This window comes from Protopterus annectens, chromosome 8.part0, assembly GCF_019279795.1.
Source record: "Protopterus annectens isolate FY-2018-M chromosome 8.part0, PAN1.0, whole genome shotgun sequence".
NCBI lineage: Eukaryota > Metazoa > Chordata > Ceratodontiformes > Protopteridae > Protopterus > Protopterus annectens.
Window position 1 is genome coordinate 1,017,386,761 of NC_056741.1, and position 18,531 is coordinate 1,017,405,291.

Consider the following 18,531-nt stretch of genomic DNA (forward strand, 5'->3'; position numbering starts at 1 on the left):
ATTTTTTTTCTTTCTTGATATTTTAAGATTTGATCTAAAATCTTTTTTGATCTCTTTTTGAATGCACTTATTTCAGTGTTCAATATATGATGAAACAATCATGTCATATGTATATGTGTGTGTGTGTGTGTGTGTGTGTGTGTGTGTGTGTGTGTGTGTGTGTGTGTGTGTGTGTGTGAAAAGCATGCTGTGAAAATTATTTAAGTTAAATGTACAAAGCAAATAAACAGTCAGAAGAAAAACAATGATAGGGTGCAAGCAGGTCAAGACATATATCCTAAACACAGTCCGGTCCAACTATTATTGCTACTTTTCTTAACAACATACCTCTTAACTTCTCCAAGAATTCTGGACAAAGCCAACAATAATAGGGGGACAAAGTCCCAAAATCTGTGACATTTTTAGATATTACTTTAATTCACTTAAAAAGTTAATATAAATTAACATGCATTTTAAAATCACAAGAATCACAAAACAATAACGCATGACTTTGCTGACTGACTATAATCTTTAATGATTTGCCAGAAAAAAATCAATAATTTTGTGAGGACAGATAAACATATGAGGTAAAATCAAGTATATTCTGCAAAATCTGTGAAATTTAGAGAAGGCTTAGTGATGATATTTTAGTTAGAATGTAGAACTTGTACCTTGGAATGACAACCATCACTTTTTTCATGATTACATGACCTTTTATTACGTTAAGTGCTGTAGACAACCAAACAAGTATCTGTTTTTCCAACTTACTACCTCCAACTACACCAGAAAATCCAACCAAAAAGATAACTACAGCTCATCTAAACATTCAAATCCCATGAAAAATTTGTTTAAACAACAGCACAAGCAGCTGAATCAACAGGCATGTTTTTCATATTACAACATCACAATGGGATACTGAGCATATGGTAATATAGTTAGCAACAGTGAAATAATACAAGGGGCATATAACATCTTTTTTTTCTTAGACATTAAAAGCTGCATATAAAGTCAATGACTGCAACACAAGCTCACTATAATGAGTTAACGAACAGTGCATCAAATTCCTTCAAATAAAGCTTTTGTGAGTTTACACAGAGTATTTTTCCGGGTGGCTAGGCATGGGTGGCTCTATAACCATGAATCCGGGTACCCACCAAATTGCCCTGTTATAATTTGCCACAAATGTAAACAATGCCCTTGTCATATGTTTATGTGTGTATGATTCATATATAATTTATGTGTTTTTGCAAGTGACAGCATTGCATTAATCTGTTTTTTACAGCTTCATGTACTGGGCCTGTGCAATGTTTAATATCACTGAATTACGTTTTATTTGGTTTAGTCCATATTTTGTGTCATTGCTGACAATTACACATTTCTGAAATCAAGTAGGTAACAATTTATACGTACATGCACGGAGAAAGGGATTAATATTTCCTGTGTTATGGTTTGCTGATCATTGTGATGGAATTAATCTTTAAATGAAGAGTAATGAGGAGTTGGTTTGTGGATAGTGATGTTTCTCTGTAAGACAGCTTACCTTACCCATGGTAATAATTACCTTTTTTACTTTAAGTGCTGTAGACGACCAAACAAGTATTTTTTTCCAACTTAATACCTCCTAATACACCAGAAAATTAAACCAAAAAGATACCTACAGCTCATCTAAACATTCACATCCCATGAAAAATTTGCTTAAACAACACCAGAAACAGTTGACTCAACACACGTATTTTTTACATTGCAATGTCAGTACGATGCAGCTCATGTGAACCATGAATGTAAAATGATTTTGGATACTCATTTAATGCGAGTCAGATCACCCTTTATTAATGAACATTCTGAACAGCTTTTTCTTTTATTCTAGTTATCTATTAGAAACCAGGTGCTAAGCATTTTCTATTAAAATTAGATATTCAACCAAGTACCAGCTTATAAATCCATGTAATTAAGGTAAATGCAGAATTGCAATTTAGCTTTCAAATCTACACATACCTTGAAAAAGTATTTGTTTAGCAGACCTTGTTCTTGAAGCTTTAAATTGAAGAATGACACATTGTTTTAGTATGATTAACCAAGGCAATAATTTTAGACACATTTTAATGTATTTTTAACTGTTATTCTTTTTCTTTTTTCATTCGTGTCACATATTTACTCCAACTCATATTTTCACTTTTTACAGATTCAGCTACTGTACTATCATGTCAAAGGCAAAATACCTGTGACTAACCAAATGATCATATTTGATACTTACTAGTTCTGCACTCTTCTGATGTTTGAATCCATAGAAGAGTAGAAAAACTGTTAAGTACAAAAATACTTCTAAAGGGTCTCACAGCAAATAATGACTGGTGCCAAAGTCATGGCCTCAAGCTGAATGCAAAAAATGTATCATCATACCATTCGGCAAAAACATGATCCCTACCTATTACCACATCAATGACAACCCCCTAAGCACACAACCTGTGGTGAGAGACCTGGGCACTCAGGTTAACAACCTCACATTTGACCATCATGTAGAAGCAGTGGTCAGAAAAGCCTTTTACTTGGTTCATCTCATAAGTAAAGGGATTGCATCCAGAAAAAAAGGAGGTTATTACCTCTCTATACTCCACCCTCATTAGACCAATAGTTGAGTTTAACACCCCATTTTGGATGTACCTTTCCAAACATCTGCACCAACTAGAAAGGCCACTGAAATACCTTACAAAGAGAACCCATGGCCACCAACACCTGTCCTATGTGGACAGGCGTAAATCACCATCACTCTACTTGGTATTATACAGATTGCTCAGGGGTGATCTGTGTCTTACCTACAAGGCAATTTCAGACCCTGCCCTACTAGAAATGCTCCATATTCTTAAGTCTAACTCCTCATGCACTACCCATTCAAAAGGCCTGAACCTAATATGTGACATTAACAAAACCTGCTGGAGAAAAGTTTGTCTCCCAGAGGCTGCCCCGTCTCTGGAATAGACTTCCCACACATGTCAAACAGAGCACCTCGCTGACCCTCTTCAAGAGCAACCTTGATGAGTGGATGGGAAACCACAAATTTGTTCTAAGGGTTCCGCCTGTGTCCCTCATTGACATGGGTAACAGGTGCTGACCGAGGTTTCTTTTGGGGAATAAACTCTTGGCTAGGATTGTTAGGGCCCCAGGGCCATTAGCCTAGTAACCTACTATGACCCTATGATCCTATGTTGGCAGTTAGGTGTATTTGCAGTTATGTGCTACCTATCAAATTATTTTCTTTTCAACAGCAAATGAAATCAATCCCTAAAAGGTTAGTCACATAGCTTACAGCTACTCAAGTTTGATAAATTTCTTTGCTTAACTGCAATTTACTTCAACAAAGCACTGATGTAGTCACAGTAAAATGCAAGACAATAGTACCACAGTAAGAATTCTTGTTCAAAAATATTACAAAGTTTACGTTTGTCTTATATGTTCTCTCACACACATATATACACACACACTCACATACACACACAGATATATATATATATATATATATATATATATATATATCTAGATCATCATCATGGGGTGTCATGTTAACTGTTGCCATTTCTCTCGATTCAGTTCTATACTCCTGCCTTCTCTGACACTCATGTCTGACTGTTGCAGATCTCCTCTCACACAATCTATCCACTGCTTTGCTGGATGCCCTCATTTCCTGTTACCTTCTTCCTGTCTGTCCGAAGTCTTCTTTGCCAGGTTGTTTTTCTGCTTTTCTGTACATGTGCCTGTGCCTCCATAATCTGGTCTATTTGATCTTTTCTGCAACTGGAGCTACTTTAGTTTCTGCCCTTATGTCCTCATTTCTTCATCTGTCCCTCAGATTACATCCTACCATCCATCTCAGGCACTTCATTTCCATCACCTCTAGCCTCCTCGCCTGTTTTGCCTTTACTGCCCAGGTTTCTGTAGCATACAGTAGTATTGGTCACATCACTGTTTTGTTCACCTTACTGTTCATCTTCTTTGGCATTATTCTGCCATACACTACACCTGACATTCTATGCCAGTTGGCTGGAGCCTCTCTGATTCTAGCACTGAGCTCCTCAATCATACTCTCCTTCTCCTCAACCATACCTCCCAGATACTTAAAGCTATTAACCTGAACTATCTTCTCTTCTATCTTAATTCTCAGCTTCTGATTTCCCCAACTTTCTACCATTACTCCTGTCTTATCTGTACTTATTTTCATCCCATGTGCCTTCAGTTTTGCATTCCATTCCCCTAACCTTTGCTTACATTCTTGCTTAGATTCTGTCTGTAATGCCACATCATTTGTGTACAGCAACTTTGTTGATCTGTTTCCTATGACTTGTATGCTAATGTAGTCCATCACCAGTATGAGCAGCAGTAAGCTCAGAGATGAACCCTGAAGTACACCCGCTCCCACTGGGAACCCCTTAGTGAGACCAAGCACTGTACGTAGTCTGCACTAATTCTACCGATGTTTCTGGGATGTTAAACCACTGCAGTATTGCCCAAATCAGCTTTCTTGAGACTTTCTCATATGCTTTCTCCAAGTCTAGGAATGCCCATTTGGACTCTGTCCTCATATTTAGCTTCTTCTCAACTGTCAGTCTAACTGCAAACATCGGGTCAGTTGTACTGTATCCTGACCTGAGTTTGAAATGCTCATCTCCAATCTTACTTTCTACTACTCTGCATATCTGTTTATCGATCACCCTCTCCAGAACTTTTATGCAATGTGAAAAGAGTTTGATACTTCTGTACTGCTCACAATTGTGGATGACCCTTTGTTCTTGTACATTGGCATGAGTATGCTTATTCTCCAGACATTTGGGATATGCCTTTCTCTCCATGCTGCTATGAGTACCTTCAGGAGCCATTTCTCCCCTAACTCACCCAGCATTTTCTTCATATCTGCTGTGACCTCATCTGAGCCTGCTGCCTTCCCTGACTTCATTTTCTTTAGTGCTGTTCTTATTGCCTCTAGAGAGGCCGCCTACATCTCTCTAAATATATATATATATATACTCACACACACAGACATGTAGAACTACTTAACTTAATTGAAATTCACAAATGTCAACAGGTCAAGTGTCAACAGATCACAGTATGCAAACTGAAAAGAAAATGTAAGCCACGCTGTGTCCCCCAACTCAGCCCCCCCCCGCTAATTATTTATACTAACTCCAAGATCGCACAATCCCTGGGGAACCTATTCGCTAACATCAGGGACTGTCAGTTTTACACACCCGTTGATCATCTTTCCTGTCACTCAAATTTTGTTGACAAAACAGATGTTGACATTAGAGAGATTTGATCATACCTGCTCCCATATCTATCTATCTATCTATCTATCTATCTATCTATCTATCTATCTATCATAGCAGTTAAAACTGTTGAATGTTCATTTGCTTGACAACTTTAATGGCAGATTGCTTTGCATAATGTTCACTATATTAAATATGTGGCAATCTGAATGCTAACTGAAGAATAACTGGGTGTGTGTACAGTAACCAAATATGTGTTTGTGCATATGTGGGGGTTAGGGTTAAGGTTGGATTAGGTAAAAGTATAGTTTTAGGCATGTGCTTGGACATCAGAGCAAGTGTGTGTGTGTGTGTGTGTGTGTGTGTGTGTGTGTGTGTGTGTGTGTGTGTGTGTGTGTGTGTGTGTGTGTGTGTGTGTGTGTGTGTGTGTGTGTGTGTGTGTGTGTGTGTGTGTCTGTGTGTGTGCATGTGTGTGTATATACGGGTAAGTGTAGGACATTTAGGTTTAAGGCTGGGGTTAGTGTTGGTGTTAGTTTTACTGTATTGGGTATATATATTTGTGTGTTCTGTGTCCAAGTGTCTTAATTAGTGTTTCCATTAGGGAGAGATTTTTTTATTAAGATAATTTGCAAGGTTAGGATTAGGGTTGGGACAGGGAAGGGTTAGGGTTAGCATTAGCAGGCATTAGCAAGGTTGGAAAAGACGTCAAAGTCATCCATGTTTGGTTGAAGTGCACTCTTTTGAAATGCATTTTAGATGAATTATGATGATTGACTCATATACAGTTTTAAAAATAATGAATAGAACTGTGATATGTGTGTGAGATTACTGAGTACTGGACACAGCATACTGTGAAATCTTGGAGATGGTATATCCAAGTTAGCAGTGATATGGGAGACACACTTCCACATGTGAGTGTTGCAAGGGGGCTTGTTCTGTTACATAATATATCATATAAGCACCCCTGCTAGAATTTAGAGATACAAAACTGGCAACCTAACACAGTAGGTACAGGATTCTAATGGCATAGGGATGTCTTCCTTCCAGACATTTTTATGAGTAAGACAATTCGACCTGAGGAAGTTCTCAGCAAAATTACCAACTTGGGAGCAAGTATAGCTTCTAAATATCTTCTGATTATATATAAAGTCCTGTTAGTGCCATAGCCTTTTATCTACAAATCTATCAACTGCATGCTTGCAGCTTGGCTTTCTGTATGTGTATGTGTCACACTGGGCCTTTAATTCTGCCATTTGTTTCATGTTATAATTTTTCTTTTGTAGTTTTTCCACAACACTCTTGTGAATTTCTTGATTTCACTTATGGATGCATTTCTATTATGGATGCATTTCTTTTATTTGCTGATGTATTTGTCTCATTTACTGATGTATTTCTTCCATTTGCCGATGAGGATCTTTTATTTACATTGCTGCCATCTGATACTGTAGGTTTGTGTGATCCCCTAGCATCACTTTTACTGAGTCAAAAATATTGTTTTTGCCATTGCTTCAGTACACTTACCTTCTCTTTGCAAGTGCCATTATTTACAGTTTATGCCAGTAGCTAATGTAATAGCAAACTTTAAAGGTTTTATGTTCTGGCTGCGAGATACTCTTTCATCTGACTTTTATAGGTTCATAGGTTGGTAGTAGGCTATCAGCCCTAGGGCCTATACAAGCCTAGCCATAACAATTCCCTGGCTATTTCTTCCCACACTATTTACTTCCCTGGACCCCTGTCTAGCAGGGCGACTGACGTGATCCCCGGGGTGAATTTCCTTTCTCCCATCCAATCATCAAGGTTCCTTTTGAAGAGGACCAAAGAGGCACTCTGCTTGACATGTATGGGCAATCTATTCCAGAGTCTGGGGAGTCTCTGGGTCAGGAACCCATCCCTCCAGCATGTTTTGTTTATTGTGATGACAAGGTTTAGATCCCTGGAGCGTGTGGCTCTGAGGGATTGGGATTTCTTTAAGTGTAGCATATCCAACAGCTCTGGGTTTGACATGGCCTTGTATGTTAAGCAAAGATCGCCTCTGAGTAGACGATATGCGACAGAGTATAGCTAGAGTTTTTTAAGGCGGTCAGCGTAGGGCATCTGCTTTAGGCCTGTGATTCTTTTAGTGAGGTATTTCTGTGGCCTTTCCAGTTGTTGCAGATGTCTTGAGAGGTACATACCAAACGAGGCATTGTATTCTATAATGGGTCTAATGAGGGATGAGTACAGTGGGACAATGACCTCCTTTTTTCTGGAAGAAAAGCCCTTAGTGATGAGGTGTGCCACATAGAAGGATTTCCTGACTGTTGTGGCGATGTGGTTATCGAAGGTGAGACCACTGTCCACCTGTGTCCCTAAGTCTCTTATCAAACTTTCGGTGTTTAGTGTACTGCCACCTATATGGTAATTCACGGATACATGTTTTTTCCCAAAAGGGATAACTATACATTTCTTGGCATTGAGCTTGAGTCCATGGCTCTGGCATCAAGCATCTGTTTCTGTAAGGCCCTTTTGTAGAGTATCCACATCATTTGGGGATTCAGTAATGGCTCCCAGTTTGCAGTCATCTGCAAACTTTGTTATCCAGAGTCCCTTAGTGTTGGCCTGTACTTCAGAGAAGTAGATGCCAAACAAGAGCGGTCCCAGGACTGAACCCTGAGGTATTCCACTTGTCACTTGTCTGGAGCTGGATTTGGAGTCGGCTACTTTTACAGTGTGGGTTCTATCAGTAAGCCAGTTAGCAACCCATTGGGTGACATAGGGATTAATGCCCAGCTTAGTAAGTTTATCTATGATTCCAGAGTGGGGGATGGTGTCAAAGGCCTTGGCAAGGTCTAGATAGGCTGTGTGGACCACCTTACCCTTGTCCATGGCTCTGGAGACTGATTCGAAGAAGTCAATCAAGTTCAGGAGACAGGATCGGCCCTTCACGAACCCAAACTGGGTGGGGTCCAGTGTTTGAAGGTTGCCAATGTCTTTGTTTATAAGTTCCATGATAATACACTCCATGGCCTTGCAGATAAGGCTTGTCAGACTGATGGCACGGTAGTTTCCTGGATCCAAGGTGGATCCCCCCTTGTGGAGTGGGATAACTGTAGCTGTGCGCCACTCAGTGGGCACGAAACCTGAGGAGAGGCTATAATTAAACATGACACTTAGGTGTGGTTCCAGTTCATATTGTATTTCATATAGTACACAGCCCGGGATGTCATCTGGTCCCATGGATGCTGTATTCTTAGCTTTGGAGAGTGCGTTTTTTACCGGTGTGGCCGTTATTACTGGAATTTGGCAATCTTCCGGTATTGAGATGGGCCATTTAGGGGGTGAGAGGGGGGGTGAAGTTGGCACTGAATCGATCTGCCAGGATATTGGCAATATCCTTGGGATCAATATATTTAATGCCATTCTGTTTTAGCTCAGAGCAGATCTGAGCATTGCCATTTAGATTCTTGACATAGTTATAGAATGCTTTGTTGTTGTCTTTGTAATCTTTGGCAATTTTATTTTCATAACTAGCTTTGGAGGATTTTATGAGGGATCTCAGTTTCTTACTGAGGCTGGTAAGGAAGTTTTTTGCATCCTGGGATTTTCCTCTTTTCTGCAACAGTTTCTTCCTTTTGTTGTAAAGTTTGTTTATGGCAGGGGACCACCAGACTGGCTTCTTTTTTTTGGATGAGAGCATCTTGGTTCTATATGGGATGGCACGATTTATGCATGAGTGGATGTGCTCGTACAGTGCCTTAGTGTAGGATTCAGCAGTTGAACTTTCAGCTCCCATCTGCATGGGTGTCATGAAGTTTGTCACTTCTGACTTGAGTAGCATGAAGTTGGCTTTGGATAAGTTTTTTATGGAGATTTCCTTACTGGGGGGTGGGGGTGGGATGTGAATGTTAAGGGTGATTAGCTTATGGTCAGACGTGACTAATGAGGGGGTGACCACAGGTGTGGAGCATCGATTTCCCATGTTGGTAATGACCAGGTCTAGGATATTGGAGCCCCTGGTGGGACTATGGATTAGTTGATCCAGGGCATTGGAATTTATGAATTCCAAGAACCGCTGGGCAAAGGTGTTGGTACATGAGTAGCTTTCCCAGTTTATGGCAGGGTAGTTAAAATCACCCAGTATTAGGGTGTTTGGTTCTATCTTAATATTTTCCAGTATGTTTAGAAAGGTGTAATGAGAATCTTGGGGTATGGTGGGGGATCTGTAGCAAGCTACAATTTGGATTGCAGTCTTACCTAGTGTTAGTTGCACCTGGAGAATTTCAGACGCATTGTGTTGGGCAACTAGCCTGGTGGTGTGAATATCCTTGGTGAATATTGACACTCCTCCACCTTTAGTGTTTCGGTCCTGCTTTGGTGGCCGAATAGTATGGTAAGAGTTGTAGCCTGATATTGCAGGGGTGCTCTCTGGAGCCTTGAACCAGGTCTCAGTTACTGCACAGATATCGATGTTCTCCATTTTTAGGAGTGCCTCGAGAGAGTGCATTTTGAGGTTTAGACTTCTAGCATTGAGTAGCATTACCTTCAGATTTTGCATGCTTGTACCTGTTACGGTGGTGGTTTTGTTCTTTGAACTTTGCTTAAAAAAGGCACTATAGGGGTGGCAAGAGCCTTAGCCAGTAACCTGAATCCCAGAGGCGGCAGGCGCAGACCATCTCTGGCAAAGCATCGTGGTCTGTCAATCATGTCGTCCCAGGCAGACAGATACTGGATCCCCTTTGAATGACACCAGAAGCTTAGCCAATTGTTGAAGTCAGTCATTTTGTCCTTATATTGTGGTATCATTCTGGGCGAAGGCAGGATGCTACTCAGGGCTAGTGTCATATGTGCCTGGGCCACATGATCCGAGAGCTCTTCCATGTCTCTTTTCATGTAGTCCAGGGAGGTACGTCTCAAGTCATTCACTCCAACATGGACAATGACAGAGTCATATTTGTACTTGTTGTGGAGTGACTTGAGTGCATGCGTTATGTGGCGGATCCTGGCACCTGACAGGCAGCTGACTGTAATTTTCTCCTTGTTCAACCTGGTGAGAGGGACATCAGTGTGCTGGACTATAGAGTCACCTATGACTAAAGTGTTAGGTACATTGTCTTGCCTTAGGGGCTGTTGCTGGGTGGCACACAGGTGTTTTGAACTATGTGACACTTTGGTTGTGATTGGTGTTTGTTTGCGTTTCAGCTTCAGAGGTCCTTGTTGCTTGGGCAGGTTACAGTTAAGGGCCTCTGCATATGTGGATTTAGTGTTGCTATATGTGGGTGTAGGTGGTGTGGGTTTAGAAGGGCTATGTGTTGCTTGAGGTGTAGTGTGGGTGTTAACCTTCTCCTCTTGACTGTCTAGCACAATCTTGGGTGGAGAGAGCTTTGCTTCCATTTTGGCTATGTAAGTGCATCTCTCACAGGTTGTAGTGTTGGGTGGTAGGAGGAGAGGGTTGTCTGTGTACATGAGGCAATTGCTGCATTGCCCCAGTATTCCTAGATTCACCAGGTGGACAGGAGAAATCACCGGAATCTGACCCTTGGACATGCCTGGTTTGATGCCTTTTTTTTTTTTTTTTTGTAAAGTACAGGCGCTGCTTTCCCTTACATTAGCAAGGTATTTTGCAATTATATGCTGTTTAGTGCCTACTATTAATTTCTCCTTATTAACAAGGAGAGTTGAGTGCTTGTATCAGTTTAAGTCTTCCTAGTGCTTTCCAGCAGGTATTAGAGAAAGTGCTAGTCAAAGGGATGTTTAAAAGTAAGATGAAAAAAAATGCACACTGCAGTGTGCACTAGAGAAGGTAGACATGAAAGTAGGTAACTTAAGTTTTACCTGTTTAAAAAGTTAAGGTATAGTGGAGAGTTACTATTTTTAAATCAGCAAGATGGGTTGAAAGGGGTGGTCACTTTTGTATTCTGGTACTATGGAATACAGTAGGATGACCAATAAATTTAAATAGTTGAAGGGGAGAGGTTTTTGATTTAGTGATTACTCACACAAGCCACTGTAAGTAGAGAGGAAATGAGATATATGGTCAGATTAACATAAGAGGCAGGCAACTAGAAAGACAGTGGTATTTAACAAGACAACTATGACTGGCTGGGAGGGCGGGGAAAAAAATTCTGCCTGACTCAGAAACTTGAAGTTTTAATATGCTGTTAAAGCAGAATGCAGGTAAAACACAAGGTAAAGAAAACAAACTACAGTATTTAAAATATACAAAATACAAAAAAATAAAAGCAAACTAACCTTTCCTTCACAGCAAAGTGTAGCAGAGTCTGGATGAGCCTTTCTGGTAAAGCTCAGAAATATTTTATTTTACCCCTTGTCCACTTACAATTAATTTTCTGAACATCTGTTTTCGGAATTTAATGTGGCATTGCTCCCATTGCCACCTAAAGCTTTTACAGCTGCTGTATCATTAGTTCTGCTGTAGACGTTCTTGGACAGAATAGTATTTCCATACTATCATGTCATTCTGTACTTTTTTCATTTTGTTTCAAGAACCACATCAGAGTTTCTTTTACAGAAAGGCTTATTACTTCTTGTTGCATAGCGGAATAGCCATCCCTACTGCTCCTGTTCTTTTTACTGTTTATATGTTTGCACTTTAATACTTTTACCTCTCTCTGAGAAGACCTTGTATCAGACTTAGGTTGTGAGCACTTCAGTTTAGACACCTTGAACGGGCTATCCTTCTGAGGGCCTGTTACAGCACTGTGTCTTTACTGTATTAACTGAACATGATAAAAAGTGGTATTTAAAATTGTTTTAAAATACTGTTTGGCTCCTTCAATGATTTATGTTGTAGCCAATTCTCGTCATCAAATTTTTGCACTCAATGGTCAATTTAATCACAGATGTATACTAAAACATCCAATAGCTCAGAAGAATGGTCACACCAAGAAGAGCAAGGCCATATAGTAGAATATGTCGAAGGTGAGACCAAAACAAAGACAAGTGAATAGACCAACAGACACTTTATTGTAGTAAGTGCGTTCACAATACCACAGCACTACTTCTTCAGACTATAAAACACAATAAAACCAACATTTATATAGGTACAATTAAAAGGCATGGTCTAATAAAGACTTCGCAGTCATTAAAACATCAGCATTACATCACAAACAAATGGGTAGCTTTTAAAGAAATAGTCAACATAAGCTATCTATAAGGAATCATTTAAAAACAAGTAACCAGTAAAAATAAATGAAAAAAACATATAGGGAAATAAAAATGTACACTGTTATACACATAGATAATTTACTTCAAACTCCTAGCAGCTAACATTGGTTTCAGGGGAACTTTTATCAAGCCCCTTGCCACAGTGTGCCATTAGCCTCATAATCCATTTACTTTCTGATGTCTCAGTCCTATTCACCAAATCACCCCTTCACTCACTGGGACTAATAAGCTGTTTCACCATAAATTTAAAAAAATGTGAATGTCCATGAAGGGCAACATGCTTGGCCAAGGCATTAGTGCAAATATTATTTCTGATAGTATAGACATGTTCCCTTAGCCTATCCTTAAGGTGATTATCAGTTTTTCCAACATAAAATGAGTGACACTCCGTACAATAAGCCAACTAGACTAGATGACAAGTATCACAACTGGCTCAAACATTAAACTTAAATTCTTTCCCAGTATCAGGATGTACAGATATCCCAGATAGCTCAAGTAAATCACAATAATTACACTTTCCACAGGGTATCAAACCAGAGTCCCTGTTAGGTATGTGTGGAGGCATGTCAAGTTTAGGATAACATAAAACCTCTTAAGCTTTATATGCACTTGTTTATTCAAGTAATGTTAAATAAATAACAGATTTCTAGGAAATACTGGCATATATTAACTATGGATAACAATATCTGGGAGAACTCACAACTCCAATTCCAACTCCCCCACAAACAGTATAAATCTGTATGTTTTTTTTTTCAGCTTATCAATGCTCCAACAAAATACAGCAAAGATCTTACCTGCCAATCCACTTTAGACTGGATTCTAGTATTCCCACCCTGCTAATTACCTCTCTTCTGGTACACTGCCTAGCTCCCTAAGCAATCATCTGCCAGCTTATTCTCTTAGAACAAACTTCCAACAACTAAGAGTACACACTATAAAATCTCTTAGGAACTCAATTAATCTTTGTCAGCATAAATTCAACAATCTCCGACAGGAAATAGACTGGACACTCCTTAAACAACTACCCCTTAATGCTGCTGTGCTACACTTTAATAACACCTTCCTTCACATACTTAGTACACCAGCTCCCATTAGTTTGAAAAGAATCAAAAAGAACTCCGCACCATGTAAACACCTGGTGAAGCAAAGGGACGCAGCCTGGTCATCCTGGAAACAAAACAACAATGAACAAAATCATGTTAATTTCAAAACACTACGTAACAAAGTGACAAAACTAATCAACAGAGATAAGAAGTCATATTATTCCCAGCTTCAATTCCAGCATAAAATCAACCCCAGTAAATGTTGGCACTCCATATCTTCCCTACTTAACCCTGGAAGAAATGGAGAGCAAACCTTATCACCTGATACCCCTCCATCACAAATAGCCGAAAACTTTAACAAGCTCTTCATAAAATCAATTTCAGACCTGCTAACACCCCTAATCTTGGACCCCCCCACCTTTCAACCTATTCAGACACCGACCCCAGGCCATCAACTACTTCTAACCCTGTCATTACTAACCCTCCCACTCAACAAAATGTCATACAGACCCCATTCTCATTTCAGCCCATACCCACTGACACCATTAAGAAACTGCTAGAAAGTCTAAAACCCTGCTCGACTTTAGCTGACAATCTCCCCCCATACTACCTCAAACTGGCTGCTAACTCAGTCACCTATACAATCAGTATCCTTATAAATAGATCTTTATCTGAATCAGAAGTACCTACCATATGGAAACAATCTCACATCACCCCCATCCACAAAGGAGGCAACTCTTTTGATCCATCCAATTTCCATCCTATATCCATCTTGTTACCCATATCCAAAATTCTCGAGAGAGGTATCCATCATCAGGTAATGCAATGTCTATTGCAAAACAATCTTTTAACCAAAACCCAACATGGGTTCTGACTTAGCCACAGCACAGCTACAGCCCTATTATCTTTTACAGCCACCGTGAACAAGGCGAGAGATGCAGGATGCTATACAGCCTCAGTATTCCTTGATCTTTCCAAGGCCTTTGACACAGTGTCTCACCCCTTACTTTTGAACACACTGTCTAACTTAGGCTTCTCACATAACACAGTAAAATGGTTTCAGAGCTACCTCAAGGATCATAAACAAACAGTGAAATGGTCCAACAAACTCTCACCCTTTCTCCACAACCCTACTGAAGTCCATCAAAGCTCCATCCTAGGACCCCTACTCTTCAACATGTTCACAAACAACCTTCACACTGCCTCTCACCCTGGGACACTCATTCAATACACTGATGATTCCACCATAATCTGCACTGCTCAATCGCTACCAGAACTACTGTCAAAAATTCAACAGTCCTTTACACCAGTTGAATCCTGGCTATGAAATGCCCAACTCTTTCTTGATCCAAAGAAGACAAAACTGGTACTCTTTCATCCCAAAAATACTTCCCTTGTCACTGATCATTTCAACATCCTTGCATCTGAAAACACTGCCATAGAAATAGAGCAGGAAACCAAATATCTAGGTGTTATCATTGACAATAATCTTTCATTTGACCCCCATATACAGCAAAATATAAAGAAAACTCATCAAAAACTGGGACTCTTATATAGAAACAAACATTTTTTTTTACTGCAGCAACCAAAATTACCCTTGCAGAAACATTTTTACTTCCTGCGCTTCTTTATGGTGCCCCTGTCTTACCTAACTTACAAAATTCTACCCTAAACAAGTTGGAACAGTGCTACAACAAAGTTGCAAAGTTTGCCACAGACTCTAAATATCGCACACACCACTGTAAACCACTCCTAGAATTAAACTGGCTTGAGCTACCCAACCAACTTGCCTTTATTCAGCTATCCACCTTCCACAACCTTATTTTCAAGCCTACTGCCTGCCCTGCACTAGCCAATGTAGTCACACCTTACACACCAAATCGATCCCTACGATTAGAAGACAAAAATCTCTTAGCTATCTCAAAACCCACAAGAAAAACCTGGTCACTCTCTGTAGTCATACTCTGTCTCTATACATTGGAATTCACTACCTCTAGCTACCAGGTTTATTCCTGGCCTAACCCATTTCAAAGCCTCTTTAAAAAATCATCTCAAATATACATGGCTCTGCCACTGCATAAAGCCTGCCTAATGGTCAGGTCTTCCTCTTCTCTCCCATTTCAATCCCTCACAGACTGCAAGTCCTTCTCTACTTCTATACCATATCTTTTAGCTGCTGCTCAGGCTTTATTGCTTCTATTTTTCTTAACTCTTTCTCACTATATGTCTGCATCACTAACTTTCTGGCTGCTATTTCTACATCATGTATGATGAGAGTGAATATTATCATCTATGATTCTTGATTGTTCTTTCAACTTATTTATTTATTTTTTTGTATAGTATTTCTAATGTAATCTTTATTGAATTGGATTATACTGTATTTGTATTGTACTGTATGTGGAGCTTTTCTCCCCTGGGCCTCTGCTGAAAATGGGTTCTGTAAACCCAGACAGACCACCCTGGTAAACAAATAACAAATAAATAAATAAATAAATAAAAGTGGGCGATATGCCTGGTTTCACATATAAGAATAAAAAGAACCTTAAGAGGCTTTTCTGTTATCCTAAACTTTAATTTGGCTTATTTTACGGAGTGCCACTCATTTTATGTTGGAAAAAGTGATAGGCATCTTAAGGATAGGCTTAGTGAACATGTCTATAATATCAGAAATAGTATTTGCACTATTGCCTTGGAGAAGTATGTCGCCCTTCATGGACCTTTACATTTTTTTTCAAATTTCTGATGAAACAGCTTATTAGTCCCAATGAGTGAAGGAGTGATTGCTGAATAGGAATGTGACATCAGAAAGCAAATGGATTATTAGGGCAGACTGTGGCAAGGAGCTTAATGATGAAGTTCCCCTGAAACCAATTTTAGCTGCTAGTTGTGGTACTGTGAAAGCACTTAAGTGTCTGATGTATTCATTTGGCTTCATTTTGGTCTCACCTTTGACATAGTCTACTGTTTAATTTAATCACAGGACCATGCAACTTTCTTTTTTATAAGAATAAAAAAGTTTTCACTCTTTTGCATTTTCTTACAGTTTCAGTGTGTATTGGGAAAGTGCTCGTAATTCATCTGTGGTATGTTTGTACGTTTTCTACAGCATCTCTAATTTTTTTCTCTGGGTTGTCTCAGATATATTTTGGCATAACAGCCAGACCAAAGTGCCCTGTCTCTGCTTTACGGTAGTGGCCACTTCACTGTTGTCAGCAAGTGTTTGTGTATAGCTCTTAACTTTATCCTCAGTTTCTTAGAGTTGTGCCTTTAGTATCTCATTTTGAGCTTGCACATTCTAGGCTTTTACATTCAGATCTCACAGATAATCATTATTTGTAAATCCTGTCACAGTTCTTTTTCCCCATATAAAAGTATACAATGTCAGCTTTGTCTGCCACTCACTTCTTGCTAATCTTTGAAATTCAGGCAACAGACCATTTTGTCTTTTTCCAATATATACACCATCTTTTATAACTCACAATTTTTTTTTCATTGTTCTTGTTTTAGTTTGACATTTCTGGACCTGCTCATACTATTTCTATAATCTGTTCTTACTTGCCATAGCTTTCTTTAATAATTTATTCTCTTTCTGAAGTGAAACCACATTCAGTTTCATCGCATCTCCTTTTTTGTTAATGCTTCTGATGTAAGTTCAGGGAGTCTCTTGGACTACTCAACAATGTCCCTGTTTATTTTATTTTAACATTTTTTTTGTTCAGCAAAGTCAGTCAACAATATAATTAAACTCTATGTCACTTTACTTTCATTTTCAGAAATCATCTCTTCCAATTTTTTAGTTGAATCACTATCTACATATAGACAGAACCTCCTGGCTCCCTTAACAGTTTAACTGTCTCTCTCATTTTATGCTCTTGTCTGCTTTAACATCCTCTTGTTGCTGATCAGCCCTTTGTTGAGGATCTAGCTTTCCTGAAAAGGCATCTATTGCCGTTTTCACAACTTTTGTGATAACAGTCTCTAATTTTAAAAACAAGTTCTACTCTTCAGCATTATTTATTCTGGTTGTCCAAGAACCTTACGTGCTAGTCATCATTTTCAAATGTAGTTTCACTTTCCATAGTTGTAATGACTGACTGCAAAAACATTCATTTGCTTTTGCCTATTAGAAATATCTCAGTGTAAAACATGCTGCATGAAGGCACTGATTGTAATTAGATTTAACTGAACCATGTTACAATCTTCACTTATGTTGCTGCATCTCAGCAGACACCCACACCTATTTATTATCTATAAAAATAATTTTGTTTTCAATATGTAATTTGTTTAGCTTATTACCACTTTTACCTCTCTGTGTTCTGTATGAAAAATTTGTAGTTTTACAACCAGTTTCTTTATGTTTGCAAATAATTTCATTTTTTGAAGTGCACAGGTATATATTCCCATTTCAGTCTTGGGGGGGGGGGGGTTAACCAACTTATTTTCTCAGACTGCTACCTGCATTATTGCAGAGAAATTTCACACCACCTAATCTTTTTATGTTGTAAACCCCTTATTGGACACTAGCAGTGTTTCTAAAGAGCCACTTAGCTGCCCAATGACTCATTTTATTGCTAGAGTATATGGTAATTATTATTCCTTTTGTATCTATACCCTCAGCATTAATAATTTACTACTCAAGAAGATTTTTTTTTATACTTAATGCTTTTTAATATACTTTTATACAGGTTTCATAAACCATATTAAGTTTAATACTATTAGCTCCAAAAACATAATTACTAGAACTTCTGGCAATGGCAGAAAGATAGATGTAGTGATGCCTTTGCTCTGCCCCATGAAAGCGATACAGGTCTGATCCTACCTAACAAGACTCAGTGCTGTATAAAATCACCCATTTGTATGTGCTTTCTGCACACTGTAGATTTACTTCTTTCTTTAGCGTTGATTTTCTACCAAGCTTACTCTACGCATACTGAGATCACAGCTGAATACAGTCTCTTCCAAACTGCATATAAAGAGCAAAACAATTCTCTTCCCAAAGTATTTACCAATTTAGTAACTGACGGTGATTTTTCACTTGCTTTAAACACACGAAAATTCATAAAAAGAGTTGATAGCTGGTTCTCTTA

General features: G+C 39.0%; 1 protein-coding gene across 1 annotated transcript in view; it reads left to right on the forward strand.

Annotated features, from left to right (window-relative positions):
* Positions 1–18,531, forward strand: part of LOC122809199 (alpha-tectorin-like) — a 1,556,410-nt gene that overhangs the window by 144,598 nt on the left and 1,393,281 nt on the right. The window lies entirely within an intron of this gene.